Source organism: Symphalangus syndactylus, chromosome 9, assembly GCF_028878055.3.
Source record: "Symphalangus syndactylus isolate Jambi chromosome 9, NHGRI_mSymSyn1-v2.1_pri, whole genome shotgun sequence".
NCBI lineage: Eukaryota > Metazoa > Chordata > Mammalia > Primates > Hylobatidae > Symphalangus > Symphalangus syndactylus.
In genome coordinates this window covers 101,529,817-101,546,548 of record NC_072431.2, presented here as the reverse complement: position 1 = coordinate 101,546,548, position 16,732 = coordinate 101,529,817, and positions in this window count along the sequence as shown.

Here is a 16,732-nt window from a genome sequence, read left to right as displayed (position 1 = left end):
GTAAGGATAAAATGGATAAAAAAAGAAAATTGAAATACAGGCAGGAAATATATTCAGGCAAGAGAAGTGATGTAATGAAAAGAAAGCAGAATTGAAACCACAGCCTCTTCCACAACAAATGTAAGTGTTAAAATCATAGGGGATGATTTTTTCAGTAATTTTGGCTAGAGCAGGAAAGGGGTGTGTCTATAGAACAGCACTTTTAGTGTTTGCTGAGGTGGACAAAAACAATCACAATTAATGAGCTCCAGCAGGGGGCAAAGGCAATAAAAGGAAGTTTGATTTTTGCTGTGATTACAAATTAAGAGTAGCTCAAAATCTGTTCTCTAAAGCTGGTTGGGTGCTCCCAGTTTCCCAGCTTCCCCTCTTCTCTACCCAGTTTCCCAGCTTCCCCTCTTCTCTACCCAGGTTCCCAGAGCACCCATAAACTCTCTTCCCTCTCCACTTGTAAAATATCCTTTCAGATCACACTTTTCTTGGTGCCCTGCAACCTGGGAAAATCTCTCTACTCAACAGTCTACCAGTAACACAAACTCTGCATTTAGGGGCACATTGGCCACAATAAATTCGAAGGAAATTTTACCAAAGGAAAATAAGTATAATGTTTACATTTTTAGATCTGTATTTACAGATATAAATGCAAATGCAACTGATAAGTGATGGAAATTATATAATAATCAAAATTCTTCAATTTTATAATTCTTGTATCAATAGAGTTGCAAGAGTTAGCAAATAAAATACACGATGCCCAGGTAAATAAATTGCAAAAAACAGCTGTTTAGTGTAAGTATGTCCCATGCAATATTTAGGATGTACTAATACTAAAAAATTATTCATTGCTCTGTAGAGTACAACGAAAGCCTGGACTTCTCACAGAATAAACAGAAATAGTTCTTAAAAGTTGAGGAAGCATCAATACTGTGCATAATTGTACTTCAATATTTATATGCCTCTCACACCCACTAAGGTTCTTTAGGAATGTTCTCAGCTCTCTGAGACGGGATTTTCTCACCTTTCTCTCTCCCGGTCATTCAGGAGTCCCCAAAGCTTCTTGTCAATCCTAGATATTATCAGAGATTCTCTAAGACTCCTTCTCATACCTGTTGGTAAGTGCAACTCTGTTGAGACCACAGAGGCTGCTGGATTTGAGGCTCCTCCATTCAAAGGGCCAACCCTTTCCTGAGATTCCACCGCTTCTGAGTGCTCCAGCAGTCTCCGCCTTGTACATGGTTGGACCTCCCCAGTACAATGTTGAACAGAGCAGTGACAGCAGATGTCCTTGTTTCATTTGCAATCTCACAGGGAAAGCTTTCAATATTTCTTTTTTTTTCCTCTACCTCCCAGGTTCAAGCAATTCTCCTGCCTCAGCCTCCTGGGTAGCTAAGATTACAGGTATGCACCACCACTTCCAGCTAATTTTGTATTTTTAGTAGAGACGGGGTTTCTCCACGTTGGTCAGGCTGGTCTCGAACTCCTGACCTCAGGTGATCCACCCGACTCGGCTTCCCAAAGTGCTGGGATTACAGGCATGAGCCACTGTGCCCAGCCAAAGCTTTCAATATTTCTGCGCTGAGTTGGAGTTAGATTTTTTTTGGAGATACGCTTTATTAAATTTGCAAAGTTTCCTTCCATTCCTAGTTTGCTAACAATTTTTATCAAGAATGGGGGCTTATTCTATCTAATACTTTTTCTGCAACTATTGAGATGATCATTTGGGTGTTCTTCTTTATTCTGATAATGTGAAGAATTACATAGTTTTTCAAATACTGGTCTTGTATTCCCAGAATAAACCCAAAGTGATCACAAAGAATTATTTTCTGATATTTTGCTGAGGATTTTGAAAATCTATGTTTATGGAAGAGACGGGCCTATGCTTTTCTTTCCTTGTAAGGTTCTTTTTCAGGTTTGGTTATCCTTGTAAGGTTATCAGGTTCTGTTTGTTGACCTTACAGAATCAACTGGAAACTGTTTCCTCTTTTTTAACTCTCTGAAGGAATTTGTATAAAATTAGCATTATTTTTTCCTTAAAAGCTTGAAGGTCTTCTCTACAAATGCCTCCCTCTTCATTTCTGATTTTGGCAATCTTTGGCTCTCTTGTTTTCTTAGTAGGAACTTATTGGTAGGGGTTGGTCTTTTTGAACCAGCTTTTGTCCTGGTTGATTTTTCTCTATTATGTATTTATTTCTTATTACATTTATTCTACTTTTTATCTTTATTATTTCCTTCCATTTTTACTGGAATTGTCTATTATTTTTCACTTTTAGCCTTTTTTCTAATATATAGATTTTAAAACTATATGTATTCCTCTAAGCACAACTTTAGCTGCATCCCACTGTTTGATATGTCATATTTTTATTTAGTTTAATTTATTTTTAAAAGTTTTTTGTTGTAATTGTTTTATACCAAGGGGTTATTCAGAAGTATATTGCTTAATTTCTACACATTTGGGGATTTTCCCAGTGTTCCTCTGCTATTGTTATCATCCTTAATTCCACTATATTCAGATCATGTATTCTACATGGTTTCCATCCTTTGAGATTTGTTGAGACTTGCTTTATAGCCAAGTATATGGTTTCTTTGGGTGAATGTTGCATGTACATTGGAAAAGTATGTGTATTCTACAGACGCTGAATGTAGAATTCTATGTACATAAATTTTATAAAGTTTGTTACTCTAGCTTTTCAAATCTCCTATATGTTTGTTGAATTTTTGCCTATCAGTTACTGAAAGGGATTTGTTAAAATTTACAGCTATGATTGTAGATATGCCTATTTCTATTTTTCAGTTCTGTTAATTTTTTTCCTTTTTTTTTTTGAGACAGTTTTACTCTGTCGCCCAGGCTGGAGTACAGTGGTGTGATCTCAGCTTACTGAAACCTCCGCCTCCCAGATTGAAGCAATTCTCCTGCCTCAGCCTCCCACGTAGCTGGGACTACAGGCGCCTGCTACCACGCCTGGCTAATTTTTGTATTTTTAGTAGAGTTAGAGTTTCACCATATTGGCCAGGCTGGTCTCGAACTTCTGATCTTGTGATCCACCTGCCTCAACCTCCCAAAGTGCTGGGATTACAGGCATAAGCCATCACACCCAGCCAATTTTTTCTCTTTCTACAGTGTAAGCCTATGTTATTTATTTCACACAAATTCGGGATTGAATTTGCTAGATCTTTGTCCTTTTAAAATGTTCCTCTTTATCTCTAGTAATATCTCGTGTTGAAGTCCATTTTTCATCAGAATAACTATCTTAGTTTTCATTATCTTAATGTGTGCATTGTATATCTTTTTCCATCTTTTTAATTTTTCTATTTTCTTCACATTTAAGGTAAGTCTTGTGTGAGTGGCATATTCGTTTTTTTTTTGTTTTTTGTTTGTTTGTTTGTTTTTTGAGTCAGGGTCTCACTCCTGTTGCCCAGGCTGGATGGCAGGGGCACAATCTTGGCTCACCACAGCCTCAACTACCCAGGCTCGGGCGATCCTCCCACAGCCTCAGGAGTAGCCGGAACTTCAGGCGCAGGCCACCATGCTCAGCTATTTTTTCGTATTTTTAGTAGAGAAAGGGTTTCGCCTTGTTGCCTAGGATGGTCTCGAACTCCCAGGCTCAAGCAATCCACCTGCCTGGGCCTCCCAAAATGCTGGGACTACAGGCATGAGCCACCACACCTGACCGATGTTTTGTTATTTATTAACAAACAAAGTTACCTTTCATTTGGAGTTTTTCGTTCAATTACATTGAATATAATTACCAATATGTTTGAGTTTGAATTTGCCATCTTGCCATTTGTTTTCTACATGTCCCACCTATTATTTGTTCTTTTGTGTTTTCCTATCTTTTTAGCTTAATCAGATATTTTTAATTATCTCATTTGTTCTCCTAATAGCTTGTAAATAGTGTATCCTCCTATTATCTCTCATGGTCTTCTAAACAAACTCTTGAGATTGGTTTGTCAAATAATGTTTCAATGTATCTCTTTAACATTTTATCAGTGATGCTTTTGAAAGTATAAATGATTCAAACCAGAAAACATTTAGCTGTGATATATGAGACCATGTTAGACTTCATATTTACTGGAAGAGAAAGTATTTCCAAGAAACACTGGGCTATGGAAGTTTACATTCTCATTCCTGAACCATCAGTATAAATTATTGCAAATTCATCATTAAGAATGCTGTAGCTAAAAAATCCCATGCCAGGGACCACTCACCGAAGTTCTCTGGGGAAAAAACTTGTATATAAAGTGAAAAGGCTGAGTTCTTCAGGAAGGAGTGAAGGTTGTAATGATGGACTTCACTAGGAAACCAGAATATATATGGAGATTCCTGAAGGATATTTATGAGGACTTGGCCCCATATTCTACCATAAGATGGACCCCTGGCTGCACTTGCCATGGGGAAGTCTATGGATAGCCTAATCTACCTCTGGCTCTACTTGATGGACTAGGAGAAAACTTACGTGAGAGTCCCTAACTCGCCCAGGGTTTAGCTACCATGGCATAGATGATGGCATGGCAAACAGACCACTGGAAAATATAAAATCCCTCCAGTTAGACCTCGGAGCCAAGTTGCTTCTAAGTCGCCTCTGGCTTTTTCCTATATGTACAAGGGAGGTGCCTGCCTCAGGAACAAAACTCTGCATAAGTGTCAAGTTCACAGAAAGCCTTGCCAGAAGTGGAAGGGCCTTGAGATGAGGTGTGATTCTTGTGTCATTGAGCCCCTGCTTAGACTTCCTTTGGGTGTGTCACACATCTGCAGCGGGAGGCGCCAAAGGAAAGTTTTATGACCTCTAAGAAAGGAATATAAATTAACCTACCTATCCAGCTTGTGTAGTGTTTTCTTTTCCAAAATACTTTCTCTCCTCTCCACTTCTTTCTTCTTTCCCTCCTTCTCTCCCTCCTTGCCTTCCTTCCCTCCTTTCTTTCTTCTCCCTTTCCTTCCTTCCTTTTCCTCCTTCCTTCCCTTCTTCCCTCCTTCTTTCCTTTCTTCTTGCTCTCACCTTTCATTCTCTCATTCTTAACCTGGATTTCTTGCTAACCCAAATGTTTTTAGCCTTTCAAACCAAGTCCCACCTTGGCTCATGGCACATATAGAATAAAGATGATTTTTCACTTGGACAGTTCTCATATTTGGACACTTCAGTATTTGAATAGTCCTCTGGTGCCTACTACCCTTCTCCAGACTGGGAGAAGGGAGAGTATTATCTCCCTTCATTATCATCTGGCCAGGTGTCTTCCCATTTGTAATCCCCTGATTGGGTAGTGTTCTTCCTCTCTGTGTGCATCTAGTGAACTGAGAAGTATATATTCAGTGTCACCCAGCTGGTTATTCCATTAAATTCTCAGTGTTTGCTGTATATTAGCTGAAGAAAAATATTAACATCCTGTGGCTGGATTGTAAGCTATTATAATATATTGGTTACATAAATGAAGCATACAGTGGAAAGAGATTCAAACTGGAGATCATAAAGCATGAAGAGAAAACATTTTAACTGTGTCATTAGTATTGTAATTTATTCATTGATGCTTGGTTTGCTGCTGATGTGTTCGTAGGTAACTGCTTGATTCATATCTGTCTCTACTCTGAGAATATGGCAATGAGAAGCTTCCAATTGTCTCCAGAAAAGCATCCTTAGCATCAATTTGAAATAAATGGTGTATTAGGTTAATAAAAGCTAAGCTGCTATAACAGAAAGTCCCCTAGCTCCCCGCCACCACCAAATATAGTGGCTTAAATAAGATTGAATTTTATTTCTCTTTCACATACATAGATAGTGGGCAATTCTGCTCCACAAAACTGTCGAGGGACTTAGATTTATTTCATCTTGCTAATATGTCATTCCTAAAATGTTGTCTTTATTTAAATGATCAAAAATGACTTTTTGCTTTGCCTGGTTTTAAACTCTTGAGAAAGACAAAAAGACAAAAAACAAGGCAAATAATTTTCTTTCTGACAAGAAATGTGGAAATCGTTCACATGTCTGAAGCTTACATTTCATTGGCAAAAAAGTATTTGCCACATAGCTATACCTAACTGCAAAGATTGTCAGGACATTTAGTCTCTAGCTGGGAAGCTATGTCTCCAGGAAAAAAGCGAAGATAAATTTGAAAAGACAAATATACTTCATACATCCAATTTGAAATCAATTACAATTACCATTAGCTCTATAAGACAGTATAATATAATGGTTAAGAGATCTAGTTCTGGAGACAGAAAGCAATAAGTCCAGTTTGGGCTCTAACACTTACTAGTTGTGTGGTCATAGGCGGGTTACTTAACTTCCTTAAAACCTTAGTTTCCTCACAGTAATATGGGAAACATAACAGAACCTGTGGCCAAGATTATGTGAAATATATAAATGGTCACATAGTAAGAGTTCAATAAATGTTACCTGACTTAGTTTCCTGAAGGGAGTGAATGAACCTCTTATGGATAATAAGACTTTTGGGCCAATGGGAGGTCATCCAATAAAGAGCCTCTTTGTTTCAGCAAAATTTATTTAGCAAGAGTCTACTTTGTAGAAGGCACTGGAATAGTAAGTATTAATTTGTCAGATAAGTTGTATAATTTGAATCAGTTTTTATTATGTAAAAAAGACATATAAATCACTCTAAATTCCCCCTCTATGTATGAAGATAACAATAGTTCTTAGTCCTTTTCTCACTGAATATAGAGGAATGGATGAGATAACATTTGTCAAGAGCTTAGCTCATTCTCTAGCACAACATACAGTAAGTACTCAATATATGTCAACTCCACATTATACAAGGCAAGTGCTAAATATTATTACAAGCAATGCTATGGGAATACAAAAGAAGGAACAACTAATTCTGGCTAGAGGGGCTAGGGAAGATTTCAAGGAGCTTCTGAAACTTCTGCAGGATTTCTAAGGATGAGTAGGATTTCAAAAATTTGAAAAGATTTTAAAAGGATGGTGTCATCAAACAAAACAACATGAGCCAAAGCATGAAGGTGAGCTATTGTGTGGCGTGTTCAAGGACAGAATAACTGGATCAGAGATTCATGGGATAATGAATGGGAGAAGTTGTGGAGGAGATTATAATGTGAGATCAGATAATGATGGACTTCCCTCATTAAGCAGTGAAGAGGTTTCTGAGGGGATTTTCACACTCTGAACTATTTATTAGGTTGACCACCTCTGTTAGCAGCATACAGTATAGATTAGAAGGGAGATGGGTGTTTGAAATGAGAGGCTGGAAGAGCAGACAGTGGCTATGAAAGTAGTCCAGGAAAAAGACAATAGGGTCTGAATCTGGGCACTATCATTGAGAATGGAAAGTGAAGGACAGAGAAGGGTTATAGAAGAGGCAAAAATCAGTAGGTTTTTGCAACTCACCTAATAAGAAAACTGAGGGAGAGTAGAGAGCTGAAAATATTTAAGATTTCTAATCTGAGCATTATAACCAGGGAAGATGTACAATAACTTCAAAGTGGTATCTGCTAAAACCAAAATCTACTAGGGCATAGCTATTCAGATTTCCAGCATCAATGGCCTGAGGCAATGGCATTTCTTGCATGCCAGTGTGGTAATCAGTTTCAGTAAAAACGCACAAATCCCAATGTGAGTACTCAATTATCTTCAAAATCTAGTCTTACTGGGTCTTCAGAATTCACCAGGAAATAGCATTCACTTGAGAAATATGACCTGAAGATAACTTCCACTTCCAGCTCAATGGAGTACCTGGTATCAGACCATCTGTCCTGCTGAGGACACCATCAAAGCTGGATAGAATACAAAGAAAAAAATCCAGCTGTTTGAAGGTGTCAGAGGATACCCCACGATGCTAAGATCCAGGGTAGAAGAACTCTTAGGATACCTTAAGATTCTGCATTAATTTCTACTCACGGTACTTGCTGATTCCTAAAATGTACATGTATAAGGTGAGATTTGTGAAACTAAACCAAAAGTATCAATTAAGTGGCAGAGATGTTGACAGTTTTATAGTCCTGGGAAGATAAAATGGGGGCCCAAAACCTACAAAAAGAAGTCTTCAATGATTTTTACCTGAAAGCTTGAACAGTGATACACCTTGAGAAACTGACAGTCCCAACTAGATCAAACAGTGATTTTTTCATTTGTTATGTACCCATTAGAAGAAAATTAATTTCCAAATTTGGGAAAATAACTATTCAGATTCTCTATAATTTTTCATGCTTGATATAATTTTTCATATTTAATAAAACATTAACAGGCATTTTTACTAAGATAAAGAAAAAGGCAAGGATGACCACTATCTCTTCTACTATCCAACACTGTACTAGGGTTATGAGTGAAAGTAATCAGGTAAAAGAAATCAATCAAGGCCTAAGAATGGATAAAGCTATAGTAAAATGTTCTCTATTTGAAGATGCTATAACAGTATACTAGCAAAACCCAACAGAATGAATGATGAAACTAACTCAAACAATAAAACAATTGAGTAAGGTAGCAAGATATTAAAATGACAGAAAAAATCAATAGCTTTCATATCCACAAACAATGAAAAGTTAGAAGACATGATGGTAGAGAACACCTCATTTACAATAGTAACCAAAAAGATAAAATATTTAGAAATAAGCTTAAAAAGAAGTATGTAAAATATGTATAAGGAAAATTTTAATACACTCCTGAAAGACAAAAAAAAAGTAGATTTGAATGAATAGACATTTTCTGTTCTTAGGCAGGATAGTTTAATATTATAAAAGATATGAGTTTTCCCTAAGATAATTTACACATGAAATGTGATGCCAATAAAAGCACCAACAAGCTATTTTATGGAGTTAAAGGTGACACCAAACTCAAGATAGAGTAGAAGCAATAACAAATTATCTTACCTGTATTATAAACAAAGAACATGACCATATTTGCTTTTATGTGGAAAAAGAAATATGTTGAAATAGCCAGAAGATGTGGGAAAAGAATACTTACGAGGGGGGAGTAGTGGACATTAAAACACACTATAAAGCCTCTATAATTAAAACAACATGGCACAGGCACATGGCCAGTGAGGCAGAGTAGAAAATTCAGAGAAAGACTCATATAAGAAAGCATGCTCATGGGTTGGAAGAATCAATATCGTGAAAATGGCCATATTGCCCAAGGTAATTTATAGATTCAATGCCATCCCCATCAAGCTGCCAATGACTGTCCTCACAGGATGGGAAAAAACTACTTTAAAGTTCATATGGAACCAAAAAAGAGCCCGCATCACCAAGTCAATCCTAAGCCAAAAGAACAAAGCTGGAGGCATCAGGCTACCTGACTTCAAACTATACTACAAGGCTACAGTAACCAAAACAGCATGGTACTGGTACCACAACAGAGACATAGATCAATGGAACAGAACAGAGCCCTCAGAAATGATGCCGCATATCTACAACTATCTGATCTTTGACAAACCTGACAAAAACAAGAAATGGGGAAAGGATTCCCTATTTAATAAATGGTGCTGGGAAAACTGGCTAGCCATATATAGAAAGCTGAAACTGGATCCCTTCCTTACACCTTATACAAAAATTAATTCAAGATGGATTAAAGACTTACATGTTAGACCTAAAACCATTAAAATCCTACAAGAAAACCTAGGCAATACCATTCAGGACATAGGCATGGGCAAGGACTTCATGTCTAAAACACCAAAAGCAATGGCAACAAAAGCCAAAATTGACAAATGGGATCTAATTAAACTAAAGAGCTTCTGCACAGCAAAAGAAACTACCATCAGAGTGAACAGGCAACCTACAGAATGGGAGAAAATTTTTGCAACCTACTCATCTGACAAAGGGCTAATATCCAGAATTTACACTGAACTCAAACAAATTTACAATAAAAAAATAACCCCATCAAAAAGTGGGCGATGGACCTCAACAGACACTTCTCAAAAGAAGACATTTATGCAGCCAAAAAACACATGAAAAAATGCTCATGATCACTGGCCATCAGAGAAATGCAAATCAAAACCACAATGAGATACCATCTCACACCAGTTAGAATGGCCATCATTAAAAGCTCAGGAAACAACAGGTGCTGGAGAGGATGTGGAGAAATAGGAACACTTTTACACTGTTGGTGGGACTGTAAACTAGTTCAACCATTGTGGAAGTCAGTGTGGCGATTCCTCAGGGATCTAGAACTAGAAATACCATTTGACCCAGCCATCCCATTACTGGGTATATACCCAAAGGACTATAAATCATGCTGCTATAAAGACACATGCACACCTATGTTTATTGCGGCACTATTCACAATAGCAAAGACTTGGAACCAACCCAAATGTCCAACAACGATAGACTGGATTAAGAAAATGTGGCACATATACACCATGGAATACTATGCAGCCATAAAAAATGATGAGTTCATATCCTTTGTAGGGACATGGATGAAACTGGAAAACATCATTCTCAGTAAACTATCGCAAGGACAAAAAACCAAACACCGCATGTTCTCACTCATAGGTGGGAATTGAACAATGAGAACTCATGGACACAGGAAGGGGAACATCACACTCCAGGGACTGTTGTGAGGTGGGGGGAGGGGGGAGGGACAGCATGAGGAGATATACCTAATGCTAAATGACGAGTTAATGGGTGCAGCAAACCAACATGGCACATGGATACATATGTAACAAACCTGCACATTGTGCACATGTACCCTAAAACCTAAAGTATAATAATAAAAAATAAAAAATAAAAAAATAAAAAGGAATAAAACAAACAAAAAAAAGAAAAAGAAAAAGTAGTATATGATGACGATGACATTTGAAACCACTGCAATAAAGATGTTTAAAAATAAATAATGTTAGACAATTGAGTAGACATTTGGAAAAAGATAAAATGAGATCCATATCTCACAGTATACATAAGAACAGACCCCAAATACTTCAGGGATATAAAGAAAAAAAGTGAAAACATAAAGTACTTGAATTATTCTTTAATCTTAATGTAGGAAAAAGCCTTGCTAACTATGACTCAAAATCCAGAGGCAATGAAAAAGAGATAAAAAGTAACTTTTGACAAATAAAAAGGTTTTTATGACAAAACAAACAAAATATCAATTTAAAAAGCCAAAAGATAACTGACAAACTGGGAAAAAATATTTGCAACATATCTCACAGATAAAGGGCTAGAGAATGCTTAAAAATTAAGGGCCAAGAAACCAAAAAAAATTTATTTTTATTTTATTTCAGTAGTTTTGGGGGGTACAGGTGGTTTTTGGCTCCATGGATAAGTTCTTTAGTGGTGATTTCTGAGATTTTGGTGCACTCATCACCCAAGAGGTGTACACTGTACCCAATTTGTATTGTCTTATCATTTACCACCTCCCGCCTTTCCCCTGAGTCCCCAAATTCCATTATATCATTTTTATGCCTTTAGATCCTCATAGTTTAGCTCCCACTTATAAGTGACAACATACAATGTTTGGTATTCCTGAGTTACTTCACTTAGAATAATGGCCTCCAGCTCCATCCAAGTTGCTGTGAAGGTCATTATTTCATTCCAGTTTATGGCTGAGTAGTATTCCATGGTGTATATATACGACATTTTCTTTATCCACTCTTTGATTGATGAGCATTTAGGTTGGGAAGCAAAATGTAATAGAAAAATGGAAAAAGGCATAGGCTATTCATAAAGACATAGTAAAATGGTTCCAAAACTATGTAAAATGATAATTATTCATTAATACCATTTCTCAACAACTGATTAGCAAAACTTAGAAAGCCTGACAATACATTTTGTTGGCAAAGCTGTGAGGAAACAGGTACTCTCATACATTGCTGATGGGAATACAAATTGGCACAATCTTTCTGGAAGGGAATTTGGAAATACCTAACAAAACTCTGCATGCACTTATTTTTTAAGCCAGTAATCCAACTTCTAGGAATCTACACTGAAGATACACATCTCACAATACAAAAATACGTATTCCAAGTTATTCACTGTAGCATTCTGTGAAATTGCAATAGATTAGAAACAACCTAAAAGTCATACTTTGGAGAGTGGCTGAATAAACTGTGATACTTTCACACAATGAAATACTATGTAGCTGTAAAAAGAAACAAAAAGATAAAAGAAAATGAAATAAAGGAAGGTCTCTATTAATTGATATGAAGTGATCTTCAAGATACCAGGCTAAGTGTAAAAAGCAAGTGCAGCCTGCAATCCCAGCACTTTGGGAGGCCCAGGCTGGTGGATCACGAGGTCAAGAGATCGAGACCATCCTGGCCAACATGGTGAAACTCCGTCTCTACTAAAAATACAAAAATTAGCTGGGCATGGCGGCACATGCCTGTAGTCCCAGCTACTTAGGAGGCTGAGGCAGGAGAATTGCTTGAACCTGGGAAGTGGAGGTTGCAGTGAGCCGAGATCGCGCCACTGTACTCTAGCCTGGCAAAAGAATGAGATTCTGTCTCAAAAAAAAAAAAAAAAAAAGCAAGTACAAAAGGGAATGAATACCATGCTACCTGCTGCACAGAGAAGGAGGTATAAGAAAAGACACATTTCTGATCATTTACACAAGAGAAACATAGGAAAGATAAACCAAGAACTATAGCAGGTAGGTGACAGATAAACCAAGAACTACAGCAGGTAGGTGGGAAAGGAATAGATAGAAGAAAGGAATGGGACAGGTTAAAATGGGGTGAGGAAGGAGTAACACTTTTGAGTGTATCTTTTTGTATAGATCCCACTCCTACAACCATAGAAATGTTACACGCATTCAAAGAAATAAACAATTCAAACCAACCAGGTTGTGAAGGGAACTCAAGATGGAGTACAAACAACACCACATTAACTTACCTATATTGTAAACAAAGAACATAACCACAATGAAGGGAGTAAGGAAGAAAAGAACTAACTTGTTGGCCAGGTGTAGTGGCTCACGCCTACAGTCCCAGCTACTTAGGAGGCCCAGGCAGGAGGATCGCTTGAGCCTGGGAGGTTCAGGTTACATTAAGCCATGATTGTGCCACTGCACATCAGCCCGGGTGACAGAGAGAGAAAAAAACAACTAACCTAAGTAACTTTGGACAACAAGATTTTTGATTGGTACTAAAGACAAAAAGAACTATACACAAATGCTGTAGCCTAGTTGGTAAATTTGTTTCTCATAGAAGCCCAGGTTAACCATTCTGAAATTAGTTTATGCATATACTAGGACTGAACAAATAAGTAGATAATGAAAACCAAGTTTCTCACCGTCAAAGAAGTGACAAGTAAGGAAAGTAGAAGGCTAAAATGAACCTTTGCTGCTGGACTGGAATCTGAGGTTTCAATGCAAATTCATGTTTTTAGAGTCTATACAGATAGAGAAGTAAAATGGATGTTTGTGTATGTGTAAGTGTGCACAGACATATTTCCTACCTCTCATTGCTAAGAGGGCCTAGAAGCAACAAGCCCATCTAGCACTCAGATCTTAGTTTCTTTTTTTTCCTTTGAGCCAGAGTCTTGCTCTGTTACCCAGGCTGAAGTGCAGTGGGTGATCTTTGCTCACCTCAACCTCCGCCTCCCAGGTTCAAGCGATTCCCGTGCTTCAGCCTCCCTAGTAGCTGGGATTACAGGTGCCTGCCACCACACCAAGCTAATTTTTTGTATTTTTAGTAGAGGGAGGGGGACTCCAGACTGACAACCCCATGAGCGGTGGAAAGCAGTCGGTTATACTGGGAGGCTGGAGGAAACGGTGTCTGATTTGCATAGGGTCCAGGGGATTGGTTTGACCAGGTGTGTCATTCATGCAGCCAGGGAAAAACCTGGCCCTCCCGCCCTAGCCTCTTAATATGCAAATACGGGTCACCATGATGTCCTGCACATGTGGTTTTATCTGGAGGCAGCTATGACACCTGGCACACATTATGACAAGGAGAAGAGGGTGGGAACAGCCATATTGGGTGGACCTGGTTTCTAGCCACCAGCATTTGCATACCAATGCTTGCTGGTCTGGTTTTTCAAGCTGCTTTCTGTTGGAAAAGAAATGTGTTTGGGGGTGGCTTTTTTATTAAAAGAAAAAGTCTTACTGAGGACTGTTTTACCCTATCTGCCTAAAATAATTTCTTAATACTCCTGTAATAAAAGTGTTAAAAACATAAGGGGTCTTGTCAAAAGGACAAAAGAGCCAACTTAAAGGGGCTCCTCATAACCAAAGCTGGAATGTTCGGAGTGCCAAAATAAATAATGATAGTATTGGACTGTAACCCATGAAATAAAATAAATATCCATAAACCCATAATGCTATAAATAAACAACCAAATAAATAAATGGGGAGAAGGAACATCTCTTTCATACAGAAGAATGTCTTAATGAAACTCTTTATACTGTATTTGAAACTTTTATGAGAGTCTAAAATTAGTTAGAAATAGAAAGTTAAAAAAAATAAATAGGCATGCCAAGAAGTAGAAACAAATGACCAAGAATGTAAAGCAAAAATACAATCACAGGGATCCTGATATGGAGGTCATCAGGCAAAGACCTTAAAATGTCTACTACCATTAATATTCTCATGAAAATGTGAAAATTAAACCAAACAAGTAGAATATATTCTTAAAAGCTTAAATAGAGGAGGCAGAACAAGATGGCCAATTAGAAATCCCTAGCACTTATCTCCCTGACAAACAGCCAAACAACCACACATTGATGAAAATAACTAAAGGAGAGTGCCAGAGCACATCAAAGAAATAGCAGGAACCGGTAGAGCACAGAAACCCAGTATGGTCACATACAGAACAAAAGGAAACACTTTGCCTCTGCCACCCATCCCCCAGTCGAGATCAGCTTGGAACCAGGAGGGACTTCCCTGCAGGGAAAAGGAAAACAGAAGGACCCTGACAACCCCCATCACCACCTTGAACTACAGTCCTCACTACTGGGGACTCCTGCAGTATTCACAGGTGCTATGCCCAGCTGCAGGAGCTGCCCAGAGTCCATACTGCTGCATGCCTTGACCACTCAGAGTAGGAGCTGACACTGTGCCTTGCCTCCCCATGGCCCACACCGACACTGCACTGAGCTACCTTGAAACCAGAGCCACTGCTGGAACGTGTCGCGTTCTGGGGGCCAGTAGTCACTGCACCCCTTCATCCCTCAGGCTTTGTCACCACTGAACCACCTCTGCCTGGTGGCCCACAATTCCTGAGCTGAACTGCTGCTACATCCTATCCTGTGGAATCACAAAAGACTTCTGATAGCTAAAGCAAAAGGAACAAAGCTGTAAGCATCACACTACTTGACCTCAAAATATACTACAGAGCTATAGTAACCAAAACAGCATGGTTCTGACATGAAAACAGACACATAGATCAATGGGACACAACAGAGAACCCAGAAATAAATCCACACACTTAGAGCCAACTGATTTTTTACAAAGGTGCCAAGAAAATACATTGCAGAAAGGACAATCCCTTCAATATATGGTGCTGGAAAAACTGGATATGCATATGCAGAAGAATGAAACTTGATCTGTATCTCTCTCCATATACAAAAATCAAATCAAAAAATATATATGCATATATACACATATATACACATATATACATATATAGACATATATACATATATACACATATATACATATATATATATATACACACACACACAATGAAAAAGTATTCAGACATAAAAAAGAGTGAAATCCTGTTATTTGCAGCAACATGGATAGAACCAGAGGTTGTTATGTTAAATGAAATAAGCCAGGCATGGAAAGACAAATATCACACTTTCTCACTCATATGTGGGAGCTAAAAAGTTGATCTTCTAAAGGTTGAAAGCAAACTTTTTTGAGAGTCTAAAATTAGTTAGAAATAGAAAGTTACCACATTGTGATTGTTACCAGAGGCTGGGAACAATGGGTTCAGGGGAAGGAGAGGAAAAAGGAAAGGTTGGTTAAAGGGTACAAAAATACAGTTATATATATAAAGAACAAATTATACTGTTCAATAGAATGATCATAGTTAGCAGCTATTTGTTTTCTGTTACAAAATAGCTAGAAGAAAAGATTTGCAATGTTCCCAATACAAAGAAATGATAAATGTTTGAGGTGATGGATATCTTAATTACCCTGATTTGCTCATTATACATTGTATGTATGTATCAAATTATCACATATACCCCATAAATATGTACAATTATTATATATCAATGAAAAATTGATAAAACAACGAGACAAGAAAAAGAAATAAAAGGTATCTAAATCAGAAATAAAGAAATAAAATTATCTCTGTTTGCAAATAACGTGATTCTAAATGTGGAATACCCCAAAGACTCCAGCAGAAAACTGTTACATCTAATAAATAAATTCAATAAAGTTACAGGATACAAAATTAATGTACAAAAGTCCATGACATTCCTAGACAAAAATAACAGCCTAGCTGAAAAGAAATCAAGAAAATAATCTCATTTACAATAGCATCAAAATAAAATAAAATAAAATGCTTAGGGATAAATCTAACTAAGAAAGTGAAAGATGTATACACTGAAAACTATGAAACACTGATGAAAGAAATTGAAGGGGACACAAATAAATGGAAAGATACCAATCTTGTGGATTGCAAGAATATTGTTAAAATGAACATACGGCTTAAAGCAATATGTAAAATTCAGTGCAATCCCTATCAAAATCCCAATGGCATTCTTCATAGAAATAGAAAAAATAATCCTAAAATTTATGTGGAACCATAACAGACCCCAAATAGCCAAAGCAATTCTGAAGTTTTCATAATTTCACTAATATTTTTAAAAAGCAACTTTAGGCTTTGT